This window comes from Triturus cristatus, chromosome 3_1 (genome assembly GCF_964204655.1).
Source record: "Triturus cristatus chromosome 3_1, aTriCri1.1, whole genome shotgun sequence".
In the NCBI taxonomy this organism is placed as follows: domain Eukaryota; kingdom Metazoa; phylum Chordata; class Amphibia; order Caudata; family Salamandridae; genus Triturus; species Triturus cristatus.
Window position 1 is genome coordinate 293,234,682 of NC_140583.1, and position 27,626 is coordinate 293,262,307.

The 27,626-nt window shown below is 41.9% G+C and overlaps 1 protein-coding gene across 1 annotated transcript in view; it reads left to right on the forward strand.

The window, feature by feature from the left end:
- The first annotated feature begins 222 nt into the window (after positions 1-222).
- Positions 223-27,626, forward strand: part of HCN4 (hyperpolarization activated cyclic nucleotide gated potassium channel 4) — an 820,325-nt gene continuing 792,921 nt past the window's right edge. The window contains exon 1 of the mRNA XM_085643909.1: positions 223-402. The gene's annotated coding sequence lies outside the window, so the exon portion shown is untranslated. The remainder of the gene's footprint in view (positions 403-27,626) is intronic.

The following is a 27,626-nucleotide window of genomic DNA, read 5'->3' on the forward strand; positions in this document are numbered from 1 at the left end:
TTTTCACCATACGGTAGTTTTTTTTGTTGTTTTTTTTTGCTGAGAAAGGTCGGTTCAGAGCAGTCTCTCCATGCAGGCACTGAGCTTGTGTCATTCATTCATTGTGAGCCACTGCGTGGGGCCGACTTGTGTGCCAAGTAACTTCCTTTTCTTTTTGATCATGCCCAAGGTGCAGTGTGGTGAAACGGCCACTGGGTGGCACTGCGGAAGAAAACAGAGCGGCTAGGCAGCTCTTCCCGATTGCTGCAGGCCTCGCTCGTCTCTCTCCGGCGCTGCAGGCATTGCGGGAGGCCGTGACAACTTGCATCACGCTGCGGGCCTCAGGGTGTACTGGAAATGCTGGTGTTCCTCACTGTGGGTGCCTCTAGCCAGCTCAAACCTCTCCGTGACAGATGGCAGCAGGTAGGGCAGAGAGGATGGACGGTGGGTGCGGCCAGTCAGCTTTCCAGGGCATCGCGGGCCTCACTTTTCAGGGCGGTAAATACTTGGGCGGGGAAAAGTATTCCGCGATGGCATGGTTCATTGGTTGTAGTCAAGTGACGCTGCGGCAGTTTCCTATTCTAAGCCGTTTTCATTGCCTCTCTGCGAGGCGCAGCTTCTGGTGGGGGACGCACAGCAAGCTGTCTCTTCTGGCCGGCTTAACATTGCTTCACCGTCTGGCCACCCCGTAACTACCACTCCTGGGTGCGGTACGAGAATGCTCGGTCGCGCGGCAGCCCTCACGCGCCACAGCAGCCTAACCTAACGCTGCGGGCTTTACGACCTTGTGCTTGTAGCGGTGCTCTCAGGCGGGGGTCCACATGTGGTCGGCCGCATCTCACCTACGGACATGGCAGCAACAGTTGCGGACTTCCGGCGCAGGAGGTGCGGCTCCAGGCCGAGGTCGCTGTCAATGGCCGGACCAGCTTGCCTCTTTCTTGCCTCGCAGGTGGGTGGGACGGCGCACAGTCACCAACACCAGTGGAGGCTAGGTCGCAGGGTAACGTTTTATTGAGCACAGTAACCTGATGGGTTCGCTGAGTGGCCGTAGACGTACTCTGCCCAGGCTGGTTTGCCTTTGTGTCGTCAGGAGATGCGGGGATGCATTACGATCTGCTCACTCTTCCCCTCTGACCAACCATGAAACGGTCGGCGGCATGTACGCGGGAATCGACCCGCTCGTCGCCATTGTGGTGCCTTGGGCCTTAGGCCCACATACTGCACAAATGACAACACAGACACGTAGTAGTTAAGTGCTGGAACTGGCCCAGGGCACGTGCGCCCGGCCCCTTTTATTAACAGGGTCACCTGACTGGTGACGCCTGTGGTGGGTGGGTGTACAGTGTCTTACATCAGCAGTGGAACACTAGAATGTGTCCAGCTGGATGTACAGTGCGCAGTATGCACGATTATTTTTGTATAAAGCGGGTGCCAAGCTAAAATATAAAGCACGGCTCTTATGCACATTTAAGTCGTTAGCATGGCGTGATAACGAAACAAAACAAGCTGTTGCCATTGCGCGAATAAAAAAAAGTGCTTACACACTAATTGAAGGAGACAGTATAACGCCGCAAGTAAACTATCCAGTCCTGATCGGCGGTCCCAAAAGAAGACAGGGCGGTAACAAGGAGGGACTAAGAAGCCTCATTTTCAATCGGAAGCCAGCGTTTACCATGAACGATGACACCAGCTAATGAAAAATAGGGGCGGGGCTTCCACCCCACTTCTAAAATATACTCTAATACAGCATGCCTCGCAACGCTACCCGAGACCTAAAAAACAACACCAGGAAACAACATCTGGAATTGAGGGTTGGGACTGCGTCAGCCATAAAGCTTGGTGTGAAAAGAAGGGCCCAGTTCCCGCACGTTAGGGTTAAAAAAAGTGTCACATGTCACCAACATTTCATACCACTACTCCTGGGGAGGAAGTAATGTGAAGACCGTCCCTTTCCCCAAAGAACCATAGATAGAGAACAGTATTGGTCACCACCACAATGGTTGCTGACCCCAAGCTGAGAGGTTGGGGGTCACACAATTCCCCAGGATAAGCTAGAACTTTCCACACAAATACTAATGTAGATATTGTACATTTCACTGCTACATGAGCTCGGAAGGTTTCACTTACTCTAGTACACAACTACAATCATTTAACAACTCTTGTGTAAAAAGATGTGATAACTGTCGAACCTCCGCCCTAATACATAAAAGTGCAAGAGGTTTCTCTGGTTTGCTCCTCGGAAATGTCTGGCCGGTGGAACATTCTATAATATTTAGAAGCAACTCCAAATCTGGCCAATAATCGACATCTCATTCTCTTGTCTAGCACAATGGAATAAAGATATGCTCACCCATGAAAAGAGATTTTTCACAATGCAGTGACTGACTATGCACAGGCCAGATCCTTATTTTTCTGTAGGCCGTATTTTCTCAGGTCTACCGTTTCATGTTTGGATTATTTTCATATTAATAATCAATCGCCTATTTCTTCCAATTTTTCATGTTCATTCGCTGTTTTGCATTATCGATCACTGTGCACCTTTGCAGCTCTCGATCTGACATTTCTCTTATATCAAGCATAGTACCACTATGCACACTTGTAGCTCTAGATCAGTTCCTTCCCGTGCTGCAGACAGGCGTGCAGTCTTTATCCCGCAGGAAGTTACCACTTGGGTTCCTTAGGTGCAATTTCTAAAAGGGCCTGATGTAATGAATATGTATCAAAAAAGGCACCACGAAGAGGTAGAGGAAATGTAATGAGTGATAATTTCATAGAGAACGGAGTTACCAACGTTCATAGACACCTCCAATGCAAGTTGTACCCAACAATAACAATTAGCCAGTAGCTCCATTCTAGTACAGGCATTTGTAAAATATTTAACTTCTTGATAAATGTATGGAAACAAGGAATCAGAACATAATAGGCCATATAAATAAGCAACGTATTTCAAATAAAAGTTGAAATATTGAGGCCATAGAAATACAAATATAAACATAGACACGACTGCACATCACAATCCATAAAGAACAGCCAGTACACCATCACTAATTGCAGAAGTGTAAACTGGTTGTATTCCTCTAGTGTTTTATCTCTTCATAATTGGCCTTCACCTCTGACATTATTTGAGTTTTTCGCTACATTTTGCTTCTGCCTTTGCAGCGTCTTACACTTCTATTTATTCATGGGCTAAAGAAATATTTTTGGGGAATGTATGGAATGGCAGGTTTTCTGTTGTAGGCACATGCTGCGTATGCACCTAAAGCCTGTAAAAATAATCATTGCATTCACGTTAATATGATTCACTCTGCGTCTTCAGTTTCTACCATACACAGCTATTATAATGTGTCCAGATGGTTTCAGATCCAGCACTGCAGATCTTTTTCTATAAACCTTTTGATCTTTTGTGAGCCTTATAAATTCAAACACTTTTCTCACATAGCCGGTACGTTTCAATAGCTGTTCCTCTCCCAGGTTTGTTTCATTCTGGAAGAATTTTATTTATGCAGATCTTGCAGTTCATTCGTGCTCCAATACCAAATTTGAGTATCCTTGAAATGACATTATCTCGCAGCTCTCGGACCACTCTTGCTTCAGCCACAGATTGCTGTACGGTCTGCACTGATATCATGCATATCGTAGAACATTTTGTTCTTGAGTTTTCACTTTCATCATCATCATCCATAATTGCATGTATTTCCTGAGCCTTTAACCTTAGTTTATCTAATTCCTCCTCAGTGCAAAATAACATTTCCTTTTGCATTTAATAGAGATCAGTTTTATTGTGGGCCTGTTGAGTTTTACTCCAGTATTGGAGCTTTCATGGATTCACATGCTTGAATCAGTCGAAGTGGGAGTCCAGAGGTGCCATTAGAAAGCAGTGTAATGTTAAACATAGCCTGGGAAGGCCATAAAACCTTCACTTTCATAACACAACTTTGTCATTTTAAAAAAGAGACTAAAGGTTTAAGCGTCGACCAATCAGGTTGACCACTCCTCTCAGAGGCTTCTGTCTCTCAGATTTTCTACTGCACGTCATTTGAGCAAGTGTTCCCTGAGCTCTGCTCATGTCAACTATTTCCAGTATTCATAGAAGAACAGGTGGGGTGTGGTGCAGCGGCCAGGGCACCCGACTCCAGACCACAGGGTCTCACGGTTCAATCCCAGGCGCCGGCGGCAGGTAAGCCCAGCACCATGTGACTCTGGGCAATAGCTTGCTTAATCTTCCCAACGGCCCCCAGCGCCGGGACACCTCTGCGGAGGTAGCTGAGCACTTTACAAATGCTGGATTTCATTTCTTTTCATAGAGAGTTATTTCCATCTACCTTATACTACTAATTACCAACTGCTTCAGATCTGACTCTACTATGTCAGAGTAAGCAAAGAAAGGTCTTTTAGACCACGTGGGACTTGTAGCAAGGAAAGGCTTCATTCAGAAGATCAGCACAAAGATTGCATTTACTGCCTCTACTTATCCCACAAAGTGGAGGATTGTATGGTATGTTGAACTTTCTCTTCCAAAACCCTGAGGGACAGAGAGGGGAAGTTACTGGCTCCAAAAGCTTAAGGATAACAAGGACGTTGACAGTGAGATATTACTCCAAGTATTGGATCTTTCATAGATTCACATGCTTGAATCATTCCCCATCGTCTGATCCCATGGTACCATCAGAAAGCAGTGAAATGTTACACGTAGCCTGGGAAGGCCATAAAACCTTCACTTTAGTAACACATCTTTGTCATTTTAAAAAATGTTGCCAAGATTCAGAACGGGTCTAATTGTGTTGGCCAATATCACCATGGGTCTAACGTGAATACACAGAATAGGTATGAAGTGCTATCCGGGCTAGAGATGTGCGATTGACATAAAGCACCTAAGGTCCAGGTTTCTGAAGTTATAGGCGACTCAGCACCCGCCACAAACCTACAGGGTAAAGCATCGACCAGTAACGTTGTCTCGTGGAATATCACAGGACTGGCCGCTAAGATGGCGGATGCTAACTGGGTTAATTACATTAAACAATTCAAGATAATCTGCCTACAAGAGACCTGGTCGGTAGAGTGCGACCTCTTCTTAGAAGGTTATAAGGCCTTTTTTGTGCCAGCTACACCATCATTTAGAGGCAGAGCAAAGGGGGGACTGGTGACCTTTGTCTCTATTACACTCCCGTGCAATACTCGTAGAATTGCATCACATCATTCTGGAATAATGGGGCTTGTTTTAACTGGTGAAAACTGCTCGGCGGGTTTGGTGAATTTTTATAACACCCCAAATGCTAGCTCAATGTCAAGTTCAATAACTGCACTACACGTCTTTATTATTACCTCTATGAAGGACTTCACTCATAACCTTATGATCATGGGTGATTTTAATGTGCACTCGTGTGGTGACCCTCTGAGCAAATGTTTAACAGATCTGCAGTGTGAGCGCCTGGGTGGTTTACATCTGGAACATACGTTAGATGGGGAATTTTGTAACGATTTATTAAACAACGTAGATCTTGTCTTGGCAATGACACTTAGGGATCCTTCAAAATGTTTTGACATCCCTACTTTTAAAGGGCATGGCAGGGGCACCTTCATTGATTATATACTTCTGTCAGTACCTATGCAGACCTTTTTGGATTCGTTCAAAATAGTTCACAGTGAATTCAGTGATCATAACCCACTGACAATCCGCCTTAAGGGCCCCTGGATTAATACGGAAAAACAGAATTATAGTTCAGGTAGGCTGGTTACAACGGACGGGAGGAGGCGACTCAAGTGGTTAATGGTCACACAATATAAAAATATCATAGATAAATGCACTGAGGACATTAAGATCTGTACATACGAGGGGGGAGACCCAAGACAGGTTCTTAATGCATATCATAACCTGACGGAGAAGGTGTCTAAGATGCTGTTGGTCCCCGCTAATAATATGGAGAAAGGTGGCCCAAGATGGTTTAACCATGATTGCTCCAAAGCTGCTCGCAATCTTAGGAGCGCCCTGGCAGTCAAACCGAGAAACCAGGAGGATGTAAAACTATGCAGGAAAGAATACAAATCTGTTATTGGATCTCATAAAGAGACCTTAAGAGATGAGGCTTGGAGCGAGATTTTAGACCCCGCCATCCTAAAAAGTAGTTCCAGATTCTGGGCCCTAGTTAAAAAACCTTTTTTGGTAGAAGACCCAGGCGATGGTTTAGTTTGCTGCATAACCAAAGAGGAGTGGGAACATCATTTTAAACAATTGTATTATTCAGCTCTCCCTGTAATAAATAATTCACAATTGAGTGTAAGGGGAGATACCATCAAGTTCAATAGAAGTGAGGTCATGGAGGCCATAGAGGGATTGACAGCTAGGAAAGCTCCAGGACCTGACGGGATCCCTCCAGACCTGTATAAGTCTGATCCGAGTTTCTGGGGCCAAATCCTGGCTGTAGTCTTTAATGCAGCCTCTAAACTGGGCTGTCCTCTGGCATGGGGGTTATCAACGATTGTCCCTGTGTTTAAGAAAGGAGATAAGGGCAGCCCTCTTTGCTATCGACCAATCTCATTGATCGACTCCATGGTTAAAATCATGGGGAGAGTCTTGTTACAGAGATTGTCATGTTGGGCGGAGGATAACGATATTATATCAATCTCTCAATACGGTTTCTGCAGTGGACGCTCTACCATAACCCAGTGCCTCAATCTCTTTCTGGTACTGAGTAAATATACGGCGGTTCAGAAGGGGACTGTTCACCTCGCCTTCATGGATCTGTCATCAGCCTTCGACTGTGTTAACAGGGGAAGGCTGTGGCAGACCATGAGGGAGAAGGGGGTGGATAGGGGGATTGTTGATTTTCTGGTGGATTTGCATAGTAATACCAGTGCAAATGTTAGGTATTCTGCAAATGGGGACACCACTGGTAATTTCGACATTAAGAAGGGAGTACGGCAGGGCTGCATTCTCGCCCCATTTCTTTTTAACTTTTATATTAACGATTTAGATGTTGTCCTGCAGGAGGTACAGGCTGACTGCCCTAGAGTTGGCAGGCGGAGTATTCCAGTTCTTTTATATGCAGATGATGCGGTTTTAATCTCCAGAACGGAGAAGGGACTCCAGGCTCTCCTAAACGCTTTTAACAATTTTATGCCTGTTAGAGACTTAATGGTCAATAATGCCAAATCATACATTATGCATGTTGGCCGTCAACCAAAAAAGAAGTTTGTTTCTAAATTAGATGACGTTTTAATCGCCACTTCACAATCATTCACGTATCTTGGTGTTTTATTTGACTCCAAGCTTAGCTGGGGTCCCCATCTGGCCAAAAAAAAGGGGGAAATGTTAAGGGCAAATGCCTCTATTTTTAATTTCGCAACAAAACTGGGGAAGAAGCCAACTAATGCAATGATTAAACTTTATAATGCTAAATCAGTAGCTAGCGCTGTTTATGGCAGCGAACTATGGGGCTATGTAAAGGGAGAACATTTACAGGTCGCGGAAAATAATTTTCTTAAACGTCTACTCTGTGTTCCCGGTAGTACACCGACTATGGCAGTTCATGAAGAACTGGGGACAAAATATTTATGTGATATATTTGCCCTAAGGCCACTGCTCTGCTGGGTAAAGCTGTGGCTAAATAAAGATATACCGCTCACCCATCTAATTGTGAAAGATCTTGTATCCCAGGACAACTCAATGTGCGTCCCCTGGTTGAAATATTTGAAAGCTTGCTTCTTCAGGCTGGGTCGTTTGAATCTGTTTGAACACCCAGACATGATTGTAAAGGGGGACGTGGTAGCAATTAAACAAGCTTTTCTTTTGGATAGGGTGACCCAAAGAGAAGGGGTGGAGCTTATGAAACCTAGTATCGGAAAATACGTGATCCTTAAAACTTGCGATACAATGGAGCCGTATTTAACGGGCAGTTTTACTTCGCACGAAAAATTTTTACTGACAAGGTTTAGGCTCAATATTTTTCATCACCTTTTAATCAGACCCAAACTAGACAATTTTAATAAAACTGCTGCTCCCTGTGGCTGCGACGGAATGTCTCCACAGGATATGCTGCATTTTATTTTTTTATGTAAATTTTATGAATATCCACGCAGACGTTACCTGGTTGCCCTGTTGAAAAAACTTAATTTTAATCAAATTAGACCAGCCCTTGTGTATCTTCAGCTCCTGTATAGTGATAGTGTTTTACATGTACTAGAATTTTTAAAATTAACTGTTAAAATGAGGAACTGCCTGGATCAATGATGCTGCATTGTTTAACTCATGATTAGTTTAACCAATGGAATACCTTTTAACACTTACTAAACCTGATATTATTTGCACTTTATTTTAAACTTGCTATCTGCCTCATGTACTATGGATGTTTTTAACTATGATTAATGTAAATAATATGTGTTGTACATGTGTACTTTTATGGTGTGAAATAATACCGAAATAAAGTCTGGGAAAAAAAAAAAAAAAAAAGAGACTAAACTTTTATGCTTCAACCAATCAGATTGCACCACCCTCTGGAACACTCCTCTCAGAGGCTTCTGTCTCTCAGATTTTCTACTGCACGTCGTTTGAAAAAGTCTTCCCTGAGCTCTGCTTATGTCAACTATTTCCAGTATTCAGAGAGTTATTTTCATCTATCTATTACTGCTAATTGCCAGCTGCTTCAGATCTGACTTTACAATGTCAGAGTAAACAAATAAAGATCTTTTAGGCTTTGTGGGACCTGTGGCATGAAAAGAATTCATTCAGAAGATCAGCACAAAGATTGCATATACTGTCTCTACCCATCTCACAAAGTGAAGGATTATAAGGGATGTCTTACCTTTTCTTCTAAAACCCTAAAGGACAGAGAGGGGAGATGACTGCTGTGGGCCATAAAGCTTAAGGCTATGAAGAACCCTGTTTCAGAGGATGACAGTGAGGATTTGTCCTCATCCTCCAGGAAAGTTCATAAAAGGGAGAGAGAGAGAGGTCAAAAGGTCGTTCTCTTCACGAGACTCCCAGTAAATCAATAAAAAAGATCCACCGAGGTTCACTCAAGGAGCGTAGTACTTCAGAAAAATCTCATAGGGAACATAGCCCCTCAGAAAAAAACATTCTACAACACATAAAGAGCAGCTTTTCTTTTAAAAAAAGCATAAGAAACCAACGTCTAAGCCTCCTACACAGCCAGCTCAGATTTTCCAAAAATGCAGAAAACCGCTGTCAGCAACATCTACAGAGAGATCGTCGGTGAGCCCATCACGGTTGATGAGGATGTCGTCTACTATGCCGTCGAGAAGAAAACAACTACTGCGGCATCTACATTGAACACGACGAAGGTGGCAACAGTGATTGTGATCGGATTACCGTCAAGGGCAAACACACCGCTGATGGTACAATCCACAGCGCCCATCCCATTGACGGTCAAACAAATCTTTGCCTCATCGGCGACGACATCATCGACGTCAAAATCAATCCCATCGGCAGTGCCAGGAAAACTGCACAAAGGGGCCTACTTGTTCCTTGGAGTATTCACTCTCAGGATTGACAAGGATTGACCAAACACATTCATGAACAAAGGAGCCGTGAATTATAAAAGTCAGTATTCTGAAGGGCATGAGACAATGGAGCACAATATTCATACAGTGAATTCAAACTTTTAAGAGGAGAACGGGAACTAATGCATTTCCTAGTAAGCCCTAATTACCAAATGTCAAGCTGATAAAGATACAGACTTAACTAAGCTAAAAAAAAATTTAAAAAAATTCAAATATGTCTTCTCATCAACCTATTCGGATAGCTTGACCTATTTCCTGATGGGGTAGGTCATATCACTGATTTGTCTCATCTGTGGTAGTAAAGTAGTCCTGAACATCAAAGCTTTTCAATGTCAACCTTTCCTGCAAAGATACCATGATAATTTTAAGTATGTTCTAAATTTCACAACTTATGCTCACCATTAGTTTGTCAAGGCTACATTCTGGTAATATGGTGCTTGCTGGATTCTTGAAAGCATCACTGACCTCTCTCAAGGCAGAGCCACAGGGTGCGTATCATGTAGACGCTAATGTTGGTTGGTATGACTACACCGCCCAGATCATCAAGGGTCTCTTTTAACTTCTGATTGAAACTAAAAATCCTTGTAAAATTGATTCCCTGGACACACCAATATAATTGATACAGAAACGAAATATATTTGTTTGGTTATCTAGAACTAGGCATGCCTCCCACTTGAGTCTAGAGACTGCCACATCTATGTTTTCAAGCTGGAAAGTGATATATTATTGGTGGCTCCAATTCGAATAAATATGGTTTATGTGTGTTTCCAGATTGGTACTAAGCCAACTATTGTGCTGAAGAAAATCACATGAAATAAAGGTACAATCCCCTGGACAAGAGGTGCACATGGGTCTTTCGAAGTACTGCCCATCAAAGGACTATCTGTCCCCTCAGCTCTTCACACGGGGGAGCCTGAGGCCTTGGCTTAGAAGCAAGTGGTATCTCTACGGAGCACGAGCCTCCAAAACACCGGGAGACAGGATTCAAAGCATGCTGTGGAGGTTTGCTGCAGTGATTATGCAGAGAAACCGCACAAAGACAGTGATGCTCCCTACCCCTGCAGAGGATTCGTGCTGTATAGTAAGAGATTTTGTTTCACATTAGGTGTTTATACTACTTGGAAGTGGAGAGGTACTGATTCGTCAGTCTGTTTCTGCAGCGTCGAGAGAGTGTTCTCCGGGTCAGAAATAGTTGATGCAAGAACTGAAAAAATACACAGAAGGTATATTTTTGGTGAATGTATGAAATGGCGACCTCACTCTTCTAGGCAAATGCTGCGTATGCACCTAAGGCCCGTGAAAACACTGAGTTCATGCTTAATAGGATTCACACTGCGTCGTCGCTTTCTACCATCCACAGCTATTATACTCTGTCCAGATGGTTTCAGACCCACCACTGCAGATTATTTTATCTCTGTTTTTATAAACCGTTTGATCTCTGTTGTGAGCGCCATCATTTTTCGCATTGCACCTTCGTTTCAGTAGCTCCCAGATTTCTTTCGTTCAGGAAGAATTTACATTAGACATTTCTTGCAGTTCGGTCGTGCTTCGTCTCCCAACTCCCTGCCAGAGAGAAAACAAAGTGATGAGTAGCTCAACAAAACTCGCGTTTTCCTGGCAAACAGAAAAGTGTTAATGAATAAAATATATATTTTCTACCCAGCAGATTACATGTTACCTTATAGGAGACAGAATACTTCCATAATGGCCCCAACAGCAATTTGCCTTAGGAAGCTGCACTGATACTCAGAATTATTTTTAAACATTTTGTGAACAGTGTGGCGCCCCTAGAAGATTTCATAGTCAAAGGGTAATTTATTTAAGTGAAAACGATAGTGACTGACCCAGGTTTATGAATAATTGTGCATAATACTAATAGGCAAGGCCTGAGGAAATAGAAAGTAAATGTAAATAAACTAGCCGGGAGGATAGCTACATTGACTCAAAACCAACTGAAAACTGAAGAAGGGGCGGCAAGGAGTAGACTGGTTTGATGGGGATGTAGGAAATATGAGGAAGGATGTTGTAGGAAGGATAACAGCACTAGGAGATGGTGGGTTTGGTAATTGTTCAGAAGCTTTCTTGCTATTGTAAACAAGCATTGGCATAGCCAATAGGTCTCGCCTTTGGGACCTTATAAGTGTTTAGCCATGCAACAGTTGCATAACTAAATACTTATAAGGTCACAAAAGTGAGACCTATTGGCTATGCCGATGCTTGTTTCTGTTTATTACTGCTCTGTAGTAATGGCGGCACCCGTGCTTTAGCTTAAACATCTTAAGCTAAAGTCGGGTGCCGAGATTGCTTCAAAAGTAAAGAATTGTCTATTTCTTTACTTTTGAAGCAATCTCAGCACCCGACTTTAGCCTAAGATGTTTAAGCTGAAGCACGGGTGCCACCATTGCTACATAGAAGTAATAAACAGAAAAAAACAAGCATTGGCTCACGGAGAACATCAAAGCGGCCGTGCGGCCACGAAAGTGAAAGTGATCGCGATCAAGCGCGGTGCGCGTGCCCGCACACATGCACTGTAGCTCTAGGCTGGCCATGATAGCACTTTTTTGAGCCCTCACAAAAAGTCTTGCCAAACCAGCGCATGCGCTGGGTCAGGCGAGACCTAAAAAGAGGAATAGACGTTTAAAAATTAGGTAATCATGACAAGAGGAGCTAAGAAACCGTGTCAAGGGTAGTCTCTCTCTGGTGTGGGAATTTGAAAGATTTTGCTAAAACGGAGTTTGATATGAATAACGAAGATGCCGTAAAATGATGCATGTTAGCAAAGGATCCGAAGTACTATAATGTGTTTGACATAAAAGCTTTTTGTAAAAATTACACCAAGAACATTCTGTCATAAAAATGAGGTGTTCCTTTTATAAATGTCTGCTTTCTAGAGTCTAAGCCTGATGGTATTCGCAAAATTGAAAATCAACAAATTTTCGCCTGTACCTGAATAACATATGACCGTTTTGTGGGAAATGGTTTTGAGCAGACTCTCATACTAATGGTTCAGGAGGTGTGTTAGATACATGGAAGAAAGAAAGGCGTTTTCGGCATTTTTGCAAAGTTAAAATCAGGTGCATATACTTTGCTGTATGTTACTGCCCTGTTGTGGATCTCCAAGGACTTTGAACCCCAAAGAGCATGTCATCAATATCTGGAGCCCCTAAATAGGTGTGGGTTTTAACCAGGAAACGTAGCTGATGCTGCTACTGTATGTAGACCCATTGGTATAGTGGAGGTCTTCCGCTTATTCACAAGAATGCAATATGAATAAATCTAAGACCCAGACTCCAAGTGGGTAGTTGAATGTACCATAAATTGATCCTTGGTCTTTAACAAGATTTGAAGAGAAGTCCGATGAACAGCAGAGACTCTGGGCCATGATTACTAAATTATTATTGGAAGGAAGGACAGCGAATGTCCCAAAATGATAAGGAATCTTTTGCTGTACATGCTGTGGAAGAGAGTATGTAGAGGTTGCCGCCATCTAAACTCATCCTCAGTGTCCTGGGAAACTCACTTTTTTGTCTGAAGATTCATTATTTGCCATACCTTCTTAACATATTACAAGTGCAATCTTGTATTGCATTTCATGAAGCAGATCACTTCTTCAGAAGATTTGACTTGCCCAGCCTAAGCAGCTGTACACAACCAGTATGCCTTGTGCTAAGATGGAGCTCTTTTTAATCAAGTTTCCAGTTGGACTTTCTAGAGATGAGCAACCCACCTTATCATATGTAGTGAGTGACTGCTATTTACATATAGGAAGTTTTCCTTACCTCTCTGAAGTAAAGTGATGTATCTCCCAGAAATATAGTGAAGAGTCCTTGTACTGTCTTATGCATTTAATTTGGAACAATTTAAAAGCAAATCCTCAGCTGCACCAACATCTCTTTATCACCTATACACTGACGGCAGCTAGCTGTAATTGAAAGCATCTCCCCCTGAGGACAATGTACTCCTGACCAAGATTTAGTGGATATGCAAATCTGGAGGACAGGACACATCTCAATCTGAACCCTCTTTAAACAGGATGTCTCCTAATTGTATTCCCCCGTGCTCTATTCCTGTTCAACCTTGGCTGGACTCACTGAGTACCTAAGACTACAAATCCTGCTTTCATTGAGTGTACAAATTCCCTAGGCATTACAGTGAACACAAATCTCAGCTTGCAAGTCCACAGTAGCACCTAGCCAAAAAAGTGTGCAACATCAGCCAAATTTATGAAAGGTGTTAAATCCTACATCAATAATCTGACTTCAAATCTGTAGTCCCCTGGGATTTCCTTACTATCCGAAATTCCATAGACCTACCTTGTTTAAAATGGCCTAGATGCTGTAGATCGGCTACTCTCGTGCACCAAGTACTTTGTAACTTTCAGATCTGTTTTCATTGCTTTTAACTGTTTACCCAGTGATGCAATGATCACCTTCAGTTTAAGTTGTACTGTACATGAAACCCTTCATGCAGACATACCCTAATACCAAGCTAGAATCCAACACCCTCTGGAGCTTTCTCCTCACTCCTAAGAACTGAATCCTTACTTCTAGAAATATCACCCTACAAGGAGTGCTGCGAAGTCCATTCCACCTGAAATTCTATCATCCTGCGATACATTTAAGAAAGTCATGAAAAGCCTTCTATTCCAGTGGCATTTCCAAATCTGAACCATCAAGGTCTTGTTCATCCCCATTTGGTTAAGTGTTCTCCAAATCTCAGATGTATTTTTTAGAATGCCAAGCGTCTGTTCTTTTGTTTAATTTGAATACTTTATTGTGGTCTGGGAATGTATGCTTTACTCTTATCATTTTAAAACTGAAACTCATTTACTCTGTGAAGTGCCCGGACACACTTTTGGCGTCGTCCATGCAATATAAAGCTGCTATTAAAGTAAAAAAAAACAACAATTGGGGCTATTCCTAAAACGTCTTCTTTCTGTCCAATGATTTCATTTACATATTGTTGGAAATTGTTGCAGAATGATAACAATGCCCAGTGCTCGGGTTAATAAATATTTTAGTGTTCTAAACCATTAACAAAATATACATAGTATTATAGGGCGTTAATGCAGTAGTTCTGCATGGTGTGCTGTGTTACAATGGTATCTCCTAGTAATCCAGGACATTGTATTGTATTATATTACAGTTGTATTTCTATTTTCCCTCCTTTCCATTGCGAGGTTCTGAATTGAATTTATGGATGGGTAGTATCCTACTCTGTGAGGGTACTATGGATGGGAGAATATATTTGTCATGTAGCCCATATGAGTAGTATTTTAATGTCATAAATGTGGACCGGAACTGTGCTAACATGGTATTTTGTCTCTGGGCTTGTGTATAAATTTGATGTGAAAAGAGTGAGCGATAGCACATTTAAGCATTAAGAAACAAATGCATGATGGATTGAATTTATAAATGTGCTGTGGAACGAGGAAAAAGTATTTTGGTGTCATGATGTATAGCATATAGCAGTGATTCCCAAACTTTTTAGAACCACAACCCACTTTTTTAGAGCAATACACTTTCACGACCCACCTACCTTCAATGGACATGAGGCAGGATGATTTTTTAATGTAACTAAGGCACTGTGTGGTAGCACATTGTTATTTACAGGCAGCACAATTTCCATTTAAATGGCCACTAAAGTTTGACAGATATATAGTTTTACTGATAAAACTATACAGCACACAAATGTTAGTGTATGTAAATTGATTTTTTATGTATATATTTATCATTTGTGCATCAGCAAGTGTCTTGATCTGTTTTGATCCTATTAAAATGTCAGTTTTCAGCACACTGCAGAATTACAAAAAAGTGCTTAATTTTTGCTTTCCTAACTCCTGGATGCATGCAGTTCATTTACAGGTATTTACATTTTGCTGTATATTGCAAAAACGAACATCCTACGTTGTCACATAATTCACTTTAAAACTCCTCTCACTTTTCAGTCAGAAAAAAAAGTAAATACCAATCCACATGTTAAAAGAATAAAGCATCTTGACATTTGAACTCTTGTCTTTGAATCATTGTAAAGCCGGGTCTGTGGCGCAGTGGACAAATGCATCCACTGTAGGGGCCTGTGTTTGATCTCATGGTCACAGGTTCTAATCCCAGCGGGTCCATTCAGCCTTTCATCCATCTGAGGTCGATAAAATGAGTACCATTGAGTTGGGTAACAATATACATCTGTTATTCAGCGCCTTGAGACTTTTGGGTGATACGTGCGCTATACAAAAGTACATGTTATGTGAAAAGTTAAGACCAGAATGTTAAGGCACCTTTATTTATTGCTCTGACTTTCGCGACCCACCTGATCCACAGTTTGAGATCACTGGTTTAAAGTGAAGGACAGTATCAACCCTATCAATTTCCACCCATAAGAAGTTATGCTAATGCATTTTAATGCTGGTGTCCGCTTCACCGCACTAAAATGCATTAATCACGCATTATGGTGCCACTGAGACCATACGGCACAATATGGTCAGGATGCGTGACTGCATTTCACAAAAGCAGCCATTGTGCTTTTGGCTTGTAGTGCTGAGTGAGTTTCTGGCTGCAGTGCCGTGAGACACTGGCCTACAGCCGAGCCTCTCTGACAAATTTTGTCACATTTGAGCCCGGCCCAGCTGGGAGAGGTGAGTGCTGGTGTGTTCTTGTTTTTTTTTGTTACAGGGCAATGTAAATTCCTGATAAGCGTAAGCCCACAGCCTAGCCTTTGAAGCTCTCGGGCACCACGTGGTCAGTGATATGTGATGATAACACCCAGATTTGGATGTGGCGTATTGTCTGTATTGTGCAGCCCCCACGTAGATCCAGCTGTACCTTGACTTCCGTTACGGCAAGGCACGTTGACCAGCACTGGCCCCAAGACATTTGTTACCATGCAGAGAGAAGCAGATGAATTCAGGCAGCTTTGTTTTGTTGCAGTGTGGTGGCCCTCTCCAGACAAGTGGTGCTGCCTGCACACAACCCTTACTGAATTCTTTGTGTGTAAAGGAGGCTCATGATGGCTTACAGCGGGCATGGCATTTAGGATGTTTTCTCATCTCCGTCTTGAGTCCAGCCAGTCCCCCAGACGTAATTTTGGCCACCCAGACCATATACACATACATTTGTTGTAAAAGTCAACAACTAGCCCTCACCCGCTCTCTCTGGTCATGTGTGTTGTTGGAAGGAGGAGAATACATAGGGTGTCTGTATTTTGAAGGTGGTGGCTAGGTTTACTCATTAAAAGCAGAAGCCAACTAGCCTCTGCTCTGTCAACATAAGTTAGCTGCTAGGAGAAGGACTCTTGTTTTCAGATACAAGAAGCCTGAGAGCCTGCCTGCCAGCGCGATGACGCCAGCAGCAGCCAGCACCAGCAAGCAGGAAGCCATTCAAATAATAGAGCTAACATATGAGAGAATTAGATTAGTTCTTGACAGTGCTGCTAGAGTGACAATCCAAGGTCAAGAGGAAGTTTGCCTGGCATAATTTGGAGCTTGTCATCAGGGCAGGACTGGCCGTAGCGGGCACCAGGTATTTCCCCAGTGGGCCGCCAGGGTTGGTCCTGTTATGGGCCCCTGGGGGGCCATTTTTGTTACAGGGCTGTTTTTGCAGCATAAGTACACAAAAACTATGAATGTGTTACAGATAAGCAATCTAAAAACCTGGCTGTTATATAGTATGTGATACTGTTCAAACTATGTCACAGTAAGCGTGTTGCCGAGCATGCACTTTGGTGTGAGTGAAAAGTTTGAGAATAGTCTTGGTGACACATGCAGCTATTTTTATTCTTTGCAGCAGTCTGTATCATACAGTGTAAACTACATTGAATATAGAGTCTAAGCAAACAAATTCCCCAGCAATAAGTGTGCTCCTCCTAGGGCACAATCTTCCATCAGCAATAATGTATGATCTTCAGAGGAGCAACCCATTGGAATGGCCATAATGCACACAGCCACTGTATATGTGCTGAGGATCCACCAAGGGGCGGCAGGGAGCAGCCTATGGGAATCGTAAATTATACACCCAGCCATACTGTAGTTTACACAGGGGCAATAGGGTGTAACCTTTAGTCATAATAAGGACTTTGATGAGTCCACTGCGGCGCAATAATGGCACGACTGTATGACTGGGCATGGTATATATATATATATATATATATATATATATATATATATATATATATATATATATATATATATATATATATATATATATATAGATATATATGGTTGAGCTCACCACGGTTTGGCAAGTAGCAACCAATAGTATTGGTCATTATACTCCCAGCAATAGTATATGCTCTGGGACTTCATCCAGCAGTGGAAGAGAGCAACCCATAGGAATGGCCAATATACAGCTAGTCATTGTAAATGCTCTTTTGAGTCCTCCAAGAAACAACCCTTACATGAGCAGTCATAATTAATGCTCGAATGAGTGAGTCTTCCATGGGTGCCAGTTTGGCAATCCTGAAAAGATCGTAATACCTGTAGGCGACTTGGTGGATTCTTTGTCTCATGAAAGAGTATAAGAATAAAGGGATTTCCTGCGAACTCGTATTTCTTCAAGGGACGGTGCAGCTGCATCTGTCTGTTCCCGCTGAGTAAATCAGGTATGTTGGGAACAGGCACCCATGGAAGACTTACTGATTTGTTTTTAACTCGCCAAGTATGCTTGAGCCAACGACTGATTCTTACTGAATTAGTATCCCATGCAGTTCACTGACATGGAAGGAACAGAGTGTAAATGACACTCAGACAGACCAATGGTAGATCAGAGCTGATCCAAATGTTCCCTATGCATCTCTAAGGATGTATATTTATCCTAATAGGTGTATGTATTATTTAATTTTGTTTATTACAATATCCAGGCAGACAGCTAAGAAGCTATATTAGCAATAATTATTACAGTGCAAATCTTCTCCAATGGTTTGTCAGAGGCGGCAGCAATCAACAGCAGAATCCTTCTCCATAAATGTGATCTCTGACATTTCATGTAACAAAATACCTATCTGTAGGCATTAATACAGAGAAATAAGAATCACCCCAAAGAAAATTCCTATTGACATTAACATATGCTTTTTACAATCACTATGTCTTACCTACTGCGTTTATGTTAAAATACTTGTAAAGGTTATGTATACCCTAGGGTGTCTTGGCGCTAGATGAACAGAGAGCAGAGGGGGACAGATGGAGGGCTAAAGAGTGAAAAGCCAGGTTTTCAGTAGCCTGTATAGAGGGTGCCGATCGTATGTGCATTGGCAGAAGATTCCATTCCTTGGTTGCTCCCACCAGGATGCTGCTTCCACCCCATTTGGTTTTCTCAAATCTAAAGGTGGTAACTTTGATGGATCCGCTTGATCTCAGGTCCCTGTTGGGAACGTACCAAGAAATTGACTTTCTCAGAAAGTCTGGTCCTGGGGCATGCAGAGCTTTGAAAGTGAGGCAGGGTGCCTTAAATTTTATATGAGTCTTAGCCATTAGCCAATGGAGATCTTTGATTTCTTGATAAACAGAGTGTTTATGATGGTCAATAAGTAATCTAGCTGCACCGTTTTGTAATACCTGGAGCTTCTTGAGATATTTTGCCTGAAGATTAATGTAAAGTCCATTACAATATTTTAGATAGGATTAGAGAGGATATAACTGTTTTTCTAGAATTGTTGGGAAAAAAGTGTATAATTTTTCTTATGATTCTAAGAGTGTTATAGGAGGAGGATAGAACTGAGTTGACTTGTTCACAAAAGTTAAGCTTATCATGAAGCATTACCCTGCCGCTTTTAGCCCTTGTGGTGGGTTGGGGTAGAGCACCCAGTTGCAATGGCCAGCAAGCGGTAGACCAGAGATGAGGGTTGTTTCCCAGAAGAAACACACGTTTTTATCTGAACTAAGTTTGAGACAGTGCTTACTCATCCATCTGCCAATCTCTCCTATGCAATTATGAAGCTGATAACTGGTGGAACTGATGTCATTGACTGCAGATAGAACGATCTGTGCTCCATCTGCGTATAAAGTAAGAGAGAAGCCAAAGGATTGGACCGAGGGGACAAGCTCTCTTACATAGAGATTAAATAGAATGGGACTAAGTGATGATCCTTGTGGCACCCGGCAAGGTAGAAAGACGGTACTGGAGCTAAAATTGTCCAGTTTCACTCTGTTTTCCCTGTTCTTTAGAAAGGATTTAAGTGATTCTAAAGTTATGTCTTTTATGCCTAGATCCTCCAAGCGGGAGAGCAGGATTGGATGTTCTACGGTATCAAAGGTCGCAGATCCAATAGTATCAGCGCAGCTGTTCCTCCTTCATCTAGGATGGATTTTATTTCATCCTTTGCTTAAATAAGGGCTGTCTCCGTGCTATTTTCTGATCTAAATCCAAATTGTGTGGTATCTAGTTGATTGTTCTCTAAAATGAATTGATTTAGTTGATTGTTCATGATTTTTCCAATTATTTTTGCTGGAAATGGAAGTTTGGAAATAGTCTGGTAGTTAGATGGATCTTCCAGATCGAAAATATATATATTTTTTTAAAGAGGGAGGATGGAAGCCCTTTTCCAGGGAGTAGGAAAGATCCTTGTGCTAAACATAGAATTAACATTATTTGTAAGTACTTTGGCTATGATATCTGGAATTAATTTTAGCACAGGTGGATGACCGGGATCTTCTGGAGACCATGGTTTAGTGGTCTGAATGAGATTCAAAGTTTGTGTCACTGTGTTGGGGAAAAATTAGTTAGAGCAGGCTCATAACCTTTCTTAATAAACAGACCAGACCAATGGCATCAGAAATATTTTTTCCTAGTGAACTGATCAGACCTCTAGCTGTTATCATTCGCTTGTCACCACAACCAGCTTAGGTCTTTTGTACTGAGCTTAACTTTATCCACAAGAGCAACGATCAAGCATAATCATAAAATTACATAGTGTACAAAATTACAGTTTGAAAATCAAAATACTGTCTCTCTTAAGAGGGCGTAATGAGAATTCTGACAGCAAATCTTCTACATCCACGGTTTGACACACGGAATAATCAGAACCAAAACCTTTGCTTGGTACGGTAATCTGTGAGATTCAATGTAACAAAATACTCATCTCTAGGCTTTCGTGTAGAGCAATAACAATTCACACTTGAGTACCTATTGACTTTAACATATGCTTTTTACAATAAATACGCCAGGCCTAATGCCTTTATCATAACATCTTAATAAACAGATGAGGTTTGCAGCCATGATCATTGGCATGCCACCATAACCAACTCATTCCTGTGAGATCGAGTATAAACTTTCTCACAACCCGCAAAGTGCAATACAAGCAGTATAATTCATCCCAATCAAATGCTATAGTCAGGGGAACCACCATGCACAGAAACAGCCATCCTACACATAGTCGATGATGCCCTTCAAGCTCTTGACCGCAACAAAACCTGACTGTTAGTCCTACTCGACCTCTCCTCAGCCTTCGATACGGTCAATCAGGACAAATTACTAAGAAGACTAGAAAACAGGATGGGTTTATCGGGTAAAGTCCTTCAATGGTTCAAATCCTTCCTGGAAAACAGAACGCAATCGTACATGATCAACAACAATCTCTCCGTTTCCTCCCCTAACCTTCTGGGAGTTCCTCAGGGCTCCCATGTAATTCAACCTATACGTCGAACCACTCACCGAGCTACTACAGCAGGAGAACATCTCCTTCCACATGTACACGGATGACACCCAACTGTACATCAAGATCTCCTCTATCGAAGAGATAAAGACAATGAACCTAGCTCTCGAAAAGACAGTCCAATGGCTATCGACCAACTTCCTCAAGCTTAACTCTCAAAAAACAGAGTTTCTCCTAATCTTCCCCCCTAAGAACTCCACTGAGACAAAGGAATGGATCAAAATTATCACTTCGTTGAATTGCACGCCAACTGTAGTAGACTCCTCCTTATCACTAGGTATCACTCTGGATAAGAACCTCAACATGCAACATCACATCAACTTATTGACTAAAAATGCCCGCTTCCACCTCAGTTATCTCAGGAAAACGAAACCTTTTCTCGAAAATCTCAACCGCCCCTCTAAAAGCCTGTCTCAATGCCACAGCAAGACTCATAACAGGGTCTAGGAAATTTGACCACATATCACTACATCTGAAAGCACTCAACTGGCTACCCTACGAAGCCCGAATCCACCTAAAAATGGCTTGCATCACACACAAGGCGTTACACCACAACACCCCTCAGTACCTAGCCTAAAAACTCACCTTATCTGGAGGAAACAGAAATTCAAGGAGCTCAAACAATCTACTTCTGAAACCCTCACGTTTCAAAAAGTCTAAAACTTCCAACAGAGCATTCTCCGGGGCAGCGCCAAGGATATGGAACTCTCTTCCACCATGCATCAGAAAAATCTCAGCTACGCCTCTTTTAAAAAAACGAAGCAAAATTATACCTGATGAGCAAATTCTTACTTTAAATCCGCACAACCACGACCTCTGAACTTCAACCCCTAACTACCTCTACTCTTGGGTTACCTGACCGTGAATTGAAGACCTACACAAACTTGAACTGTCTTGCAATGCTCAGAGCATTTCTTCCCAATGCTGCCACGTGAAGTGAAAACCGACACGAACTTTGAATGGTTTTACTGCTTAGAACTAGTCCTCTCAATGCTGTTACTCCTTGTTACTTTCAGAGTATGTCTGTTTATATGCAATGTTCCCCTTTTAAATGTGTTCACCGTATGCCTTGTCTAAAGCGCTCTGATACCCTAGCTTGGGTCTGGTTCGCGCTCTATAAAACTCTAAAAATAAATATGTGTGGAGCCTAAACACCTCTCTTAGTAGGACTCTGAAAGCTCTTTTTTGTTGATCACATAACGTCAGCTAACAGTTGCACTGCCCAGCCAGACCTAAAAATCCATGTAGGTTAGGGTAGCTCTGGGTTCTCAAACGCAAAACTGCACTCTGAAGTCTAAAAGTAATGACTGCCCTCCTCCCATCTGTGCTGGTGCCAGAGAAAAACAAATACCATAAATTATCTGGTTATATTAGATACTTTAAAAGCATTGTAATGGTGTTTGTGCCCATGAAAGTTGAAGCTTAGGCTGCTGGATAAATAAACAAAATGATCAAGACTTCAGGATATATAAACAAAATGATCACAGCTGCCTAGATGGCAAGCACTTATTTTTGCGGAAGCACACAACTTCTGGTTTGTGTAGGTGTGTGGTCAATACAGTGAGTATGTCATTTTTATTTATTTACATATTTCCTCACATGTTATGAGTTGCTGCAACAGTCACAAAGCCCTTGCATTGCAATGTTAAAGAGTGATAGGCGCAATTTGTATGCATATCTTATTCGCTTGGTCTTGAGTCTTGTAAAAATAGCTGTCTTCAGAATCATGACTAAGGATGATGTTTAATATCTAGTTGTTTCAGTAATTTCTTTGTCTTGTGAAGCTATAGACTGTAACAAAGCTTCTTTATTGCACTGCAGATATAGACGGAGATGTATGACACAACATTGTGTCATAAAATATTATCCTATCATAACTATTGGTCTAAAATATTGACCACCACTAAATTGTGAAGGCGAAAAGGTAAATATATATAGGTAAATATAGGTACTATTAACTCTACATCTACATTTCTGAAAGAAATACTAGGATATATATATATTTGCAAACAAAAGGTTGCCCCTCGTGGGATTCATGCCTTCAGGTAAGTATCAGCTCATGTTGGAGGCAGTAAACACAGGCATTATTTCGTTTTTCCATTCAATTAAGATCACCAGTCCTACGCGTTTCAGGCCACCGCCCTTCATCATGGACTGCATAGAAGAAAGACACGACAAGCACACTTACTGGCGTTTTCCCTTTATATTTTCAAATGGTCACGTGTCATTCAAAGACCATTGCATTCTGTAGTAGTGTTAATATTCAATCCCATGTGGGACGCTGTAGTGAATTTCAATAAAACATATATTTTCCAGGAAACTGAATGTCTCTAATTATTGCTCACCCGTGAAAGAGCTCTTCCTGCTCCATACAAAATCCGCTACTGTGAGCAGACTCGGACCAGCACTTGATGCGGTGGCGATCATCCCGTGGCCAGGGCCGGCTACTAAACATCCAAACAAAAGGTTGCCCCTCGTGGGATTCATGCCTTCAGGTAAGTTTCAGCTCATGTTGGAGGCAGTAAACACAGGCATTATTTCGTTTTTCCATTCAATTAATATTATATATATATAAACTACTGTGGATGCCCAACACTACAACGTGTCACATCTAACAGTGGGAGCGGTGCCTAGTGTAAGCAAAGTCCCTGAACAGGTGTTCTAAGGAACCACGGGCACTCAGGACCAACAGTGCAAATGGTGGAAGTTTATTTTTAAACTTTGACTGTTTGCACCATTAATCCTGAGTGTTCGTGGTTCCTTTGAACACTGTTTGTAGACTTTTATTTATATATATATACATATATGAAAGTAACGTTCTAGTTTGGTGAAAATATCAGTTTAAATGTATTATTTTTTTTTAAATCAAAGAAACACTGAAATTCAACAATTACATTTCTGCTTCAATGTAAAGTCACACAGAACAGGTCTCACAACTATTTGTTTCCATGTATAAAATATTTGTAATTTATAATGTGTGAGGCAGTAAACAGTGTTTTTCTTATGTCACTGTACTGTGGTAATAAACTGGAATTTTTACCTTCGCACTGTAGTAATAAGTGTGTGAAAGGGCAATTATTAGTAGAATTGCTCTAAAGAACGTTTTTTAGCTATATATATATATATATATATATATATATATATATATATATATATATATATATATATATATATATATATATTACCTACTGGCGGTCGCCAGTCTGTAGTTATAGTTAGGACCACGTTTCCATAGGAAATCCGCAACATTCTATTTTGAATAACTTTGGCGCCGGTCGACGAATCCTCGCGAATTTTTCAAAATAGGTGGGGCGCTACGCTCCGCTCCTACCCTGAAAGTCTCGGGGGGATTCGTCAAGCAGGGGCTGAGATAAAAGGGGGGTCCCAAAACACGTTTTTCCCATGCATTTTTCCATAGGACCTTTAGACAGGGCTACAGCCCGAACGGCTGAACAGAATTACTAGAAATTTGGCAGAGAGGTAGTCCTCAGGTCAAGGAAGTGCCTTTTGTAGGTTTGGTGTAAATCTGTTCAGTACATTCTGAGAAAATAGCCTTTAAATCAATATATATATCTGAGCCAGCTTACGGTGCGCTTACGGTACGCTTACCGTATGCGTACGGTGGCGTGCGCGAGCGCGATTCTGATTGGCTCTTAGATCTAAGTAAACATTCGAATCGGCCGAAACCAGGAAGCGGCGGCCGCCATTTTCTCTCTCGCACTGAGAGTGATTTTTAAAATATAAAGCCCAAAAACATGTAAAGGGGCTGTTTAGACAGCTCCCACACACATAGCCATGTTGAGGGAGTCCCCAAAGATCCCCCAAGGCCAAAAACGGAATTTTTATTTTTTCGGTAATTTCGCCGATTACGCTTACCGTACGCGTACGGTAAAAAATAAAAAAAAAATAAAAATGATCCACACTCTCTCCACCCCGTGTGCAAATGGTGCCAGAAGTGCACCATTTGTGCATGGCTTATAAAATATACGAAAAATTAAAATATTACCTTTCAAAACGAAGTGCATCATATGTCCTCCATGTGCGCACGGTGCGCGAAGCGCATCGTGCGTACATTGCCCATCTAGCGTAACGTGGGCACGCGGTGCGCGTAGCGCACCGCGTGCCCACCGTGCGTGCACGGCACTAAATGCGTAAAGTGGGCGCGCGGTGCGCAAAGCGCACCGCGTGCTCACTGTGCGCGCACGGTGCGCGAAGCGCACCGTGCGCGCACGGAACGAACTGCTTTAAGTGGGCGCGCACGCCACGAATGGCGTAAAGTAACTTAGCATTTAAAAAAACGTACAAATTCACTGAAAAAACCATAGGTTTCACACACGTTATAGTTAGGAATTAGCATTTAAAAAACCTTGCAAATTCACTGAAAAAACCATAGGTTTCACACATGTTATAGTTAGCGGAAATTTTACTGATAAAAAACCAATGAAATTCCCCCGTTATAGTTAGTGCAGGCAACTATAACTCACGCGACCGCAATCTTCTGCTGATGACATATGTGTCTTTATGGAAAAAAAATATTTGTAATATATGTATAGCTAAAAATGTATGGAAGAAGACATGGGCAAATAAGTGTCTAAATACAGTATTAGCATCAGCAGAGGATTGCGGTCGCGTGAGTTATAGTTGCCTGCACTAACTATAACGGGGGAATTTCATTGGTTTTTTATCAGTAAAATTTCCGCTAACTATAACATGTGTGAAACCTATGGTTTTTTCAGTGAATATATATATATGGTTTTTTCAGTGAATATATATATATATATATATTCACTGAAAAAACCATAGGTTTCACACATGTTATAGTTAGCGGAAATTTTACTGATAAAAAACCAATGAAATTCCCCCGTTATAGTTAGTGCAGGCAACTATAACTCACGCGACCGCAATCCTCTGCTGATGCTAATACTGTATTTAGACACTTATTTGCCCATGTCTTCTTCCATACATTTTTAGCTATACATATATTACAAATATTTTTTTTCCATAAAGACACATATGTCATCAGCAGAAGATTGCGGTCGCGTGAGTTATAGTTGCCTGCACTAACTATAACGGGGGAATTTCATTGGTTTTTTTATCAGTAAAATTTCCGCTAACTATAACATGTGTGAAACCTATGGTTTTTTCAGTGAATTTGCAAGGTTTTTTAAATGCTAATTCCTAACTATAACGTGTGTGAAACCTATGGTTTTTTCAGTGAATTTGTACGTTTTTTTAAATGCTAAGTTACTTTACGCCATTCTTGGCGTGCGCGCCCACTTAACGCAGTTCGTTCGTTCGTTTTTTTTTAATTATTTTTTTTTAAAATATTTTAGTTTAACTCATCTGTAATAAGCCATGCTCAATTGGTGCCCTTCGGGCACCAATTGCACACGGGGTGGGGAGAGTGTGGATAATTTCTTTTTTTTTTATAATTTTTTACCGTACGGTAAGCGTAATCGGCGAAATTAGCGAAAAAATTAAAATTCCGTTTTTGGCCTTGGGGGATCTTTGGGGACTCCCTCAACATTGCTATGTGTGTGGGAGCTGTCTAAACAGCCCCTTTACATGTTTTTGTGCTTTATATTTTAAACATCACTCTCAGTGCGAGAGAGAAAATGGTGGCCGCCGCTTCCTGGTTTCGGCCGATTCGAATGTTTACTAAGATCTAAGAGCCAATCAGAATCGCGCTCGCGCACGCCACCGTACGCGTACAGTAAGCGTACCGTAAGCGCACCGTAAGCTGGCTCAGATATATATATTGATTTAAAGGCTATTTTCTCAGAATCTACTGAACAGATTTACACCAAACCTACAAAAGGCACTTCCTTGACCTGAGGACTACCTCTCTGCCAAATTTCTAGTAATTCTGTTCAGCCGTTCGGGCTGTAGCCCTGTCTAAAGGTCCTATGGAAAAATGCATGGGAAAAACGCGTTTTGGGACCCCCCTTTTATCTCAGCCCCCGCTTGACGAATCCCCCCGAGACTTTCAGGGTAGGAGCGGAGCGTAGCGCCCCACCTATTTTGAAAAATTCGCGAGGATTCGTCGACCGGCGCCAAAGTAATTCAAAATAGAATGCTGCGGATTTCCTATGGAAACGTGGTCCTAACTATAACTACCTACTGGCGACCGCCAGTAGGTAATATATATATATATATATATATATTTGATGCCCTGCAATGAGGACGCACTGCAACAAAGGACGGTAAACAAAACCATTTATTTTAAGAACTGCCAGTTTTCTCCCGAACATTTCATCTGCCTGACGCATTTCGGAGCTACAAGCTCCTTATTCAGAGGCCATTTACTGAGTCCACAGCAGTATCAGCTCCAAGCATACTCAGCATGATTTCCATATTTATGGGCTTCCGGTGTGCCCGCTCGGGTAAGTATTTTATTCCGATGCATGCTGGAACATGTTGTTGATTTACGAATGATTTCTATCCTCTAGTGGATTCCGTGCAACTTCAGTGTAATTTTCAAATGTTCA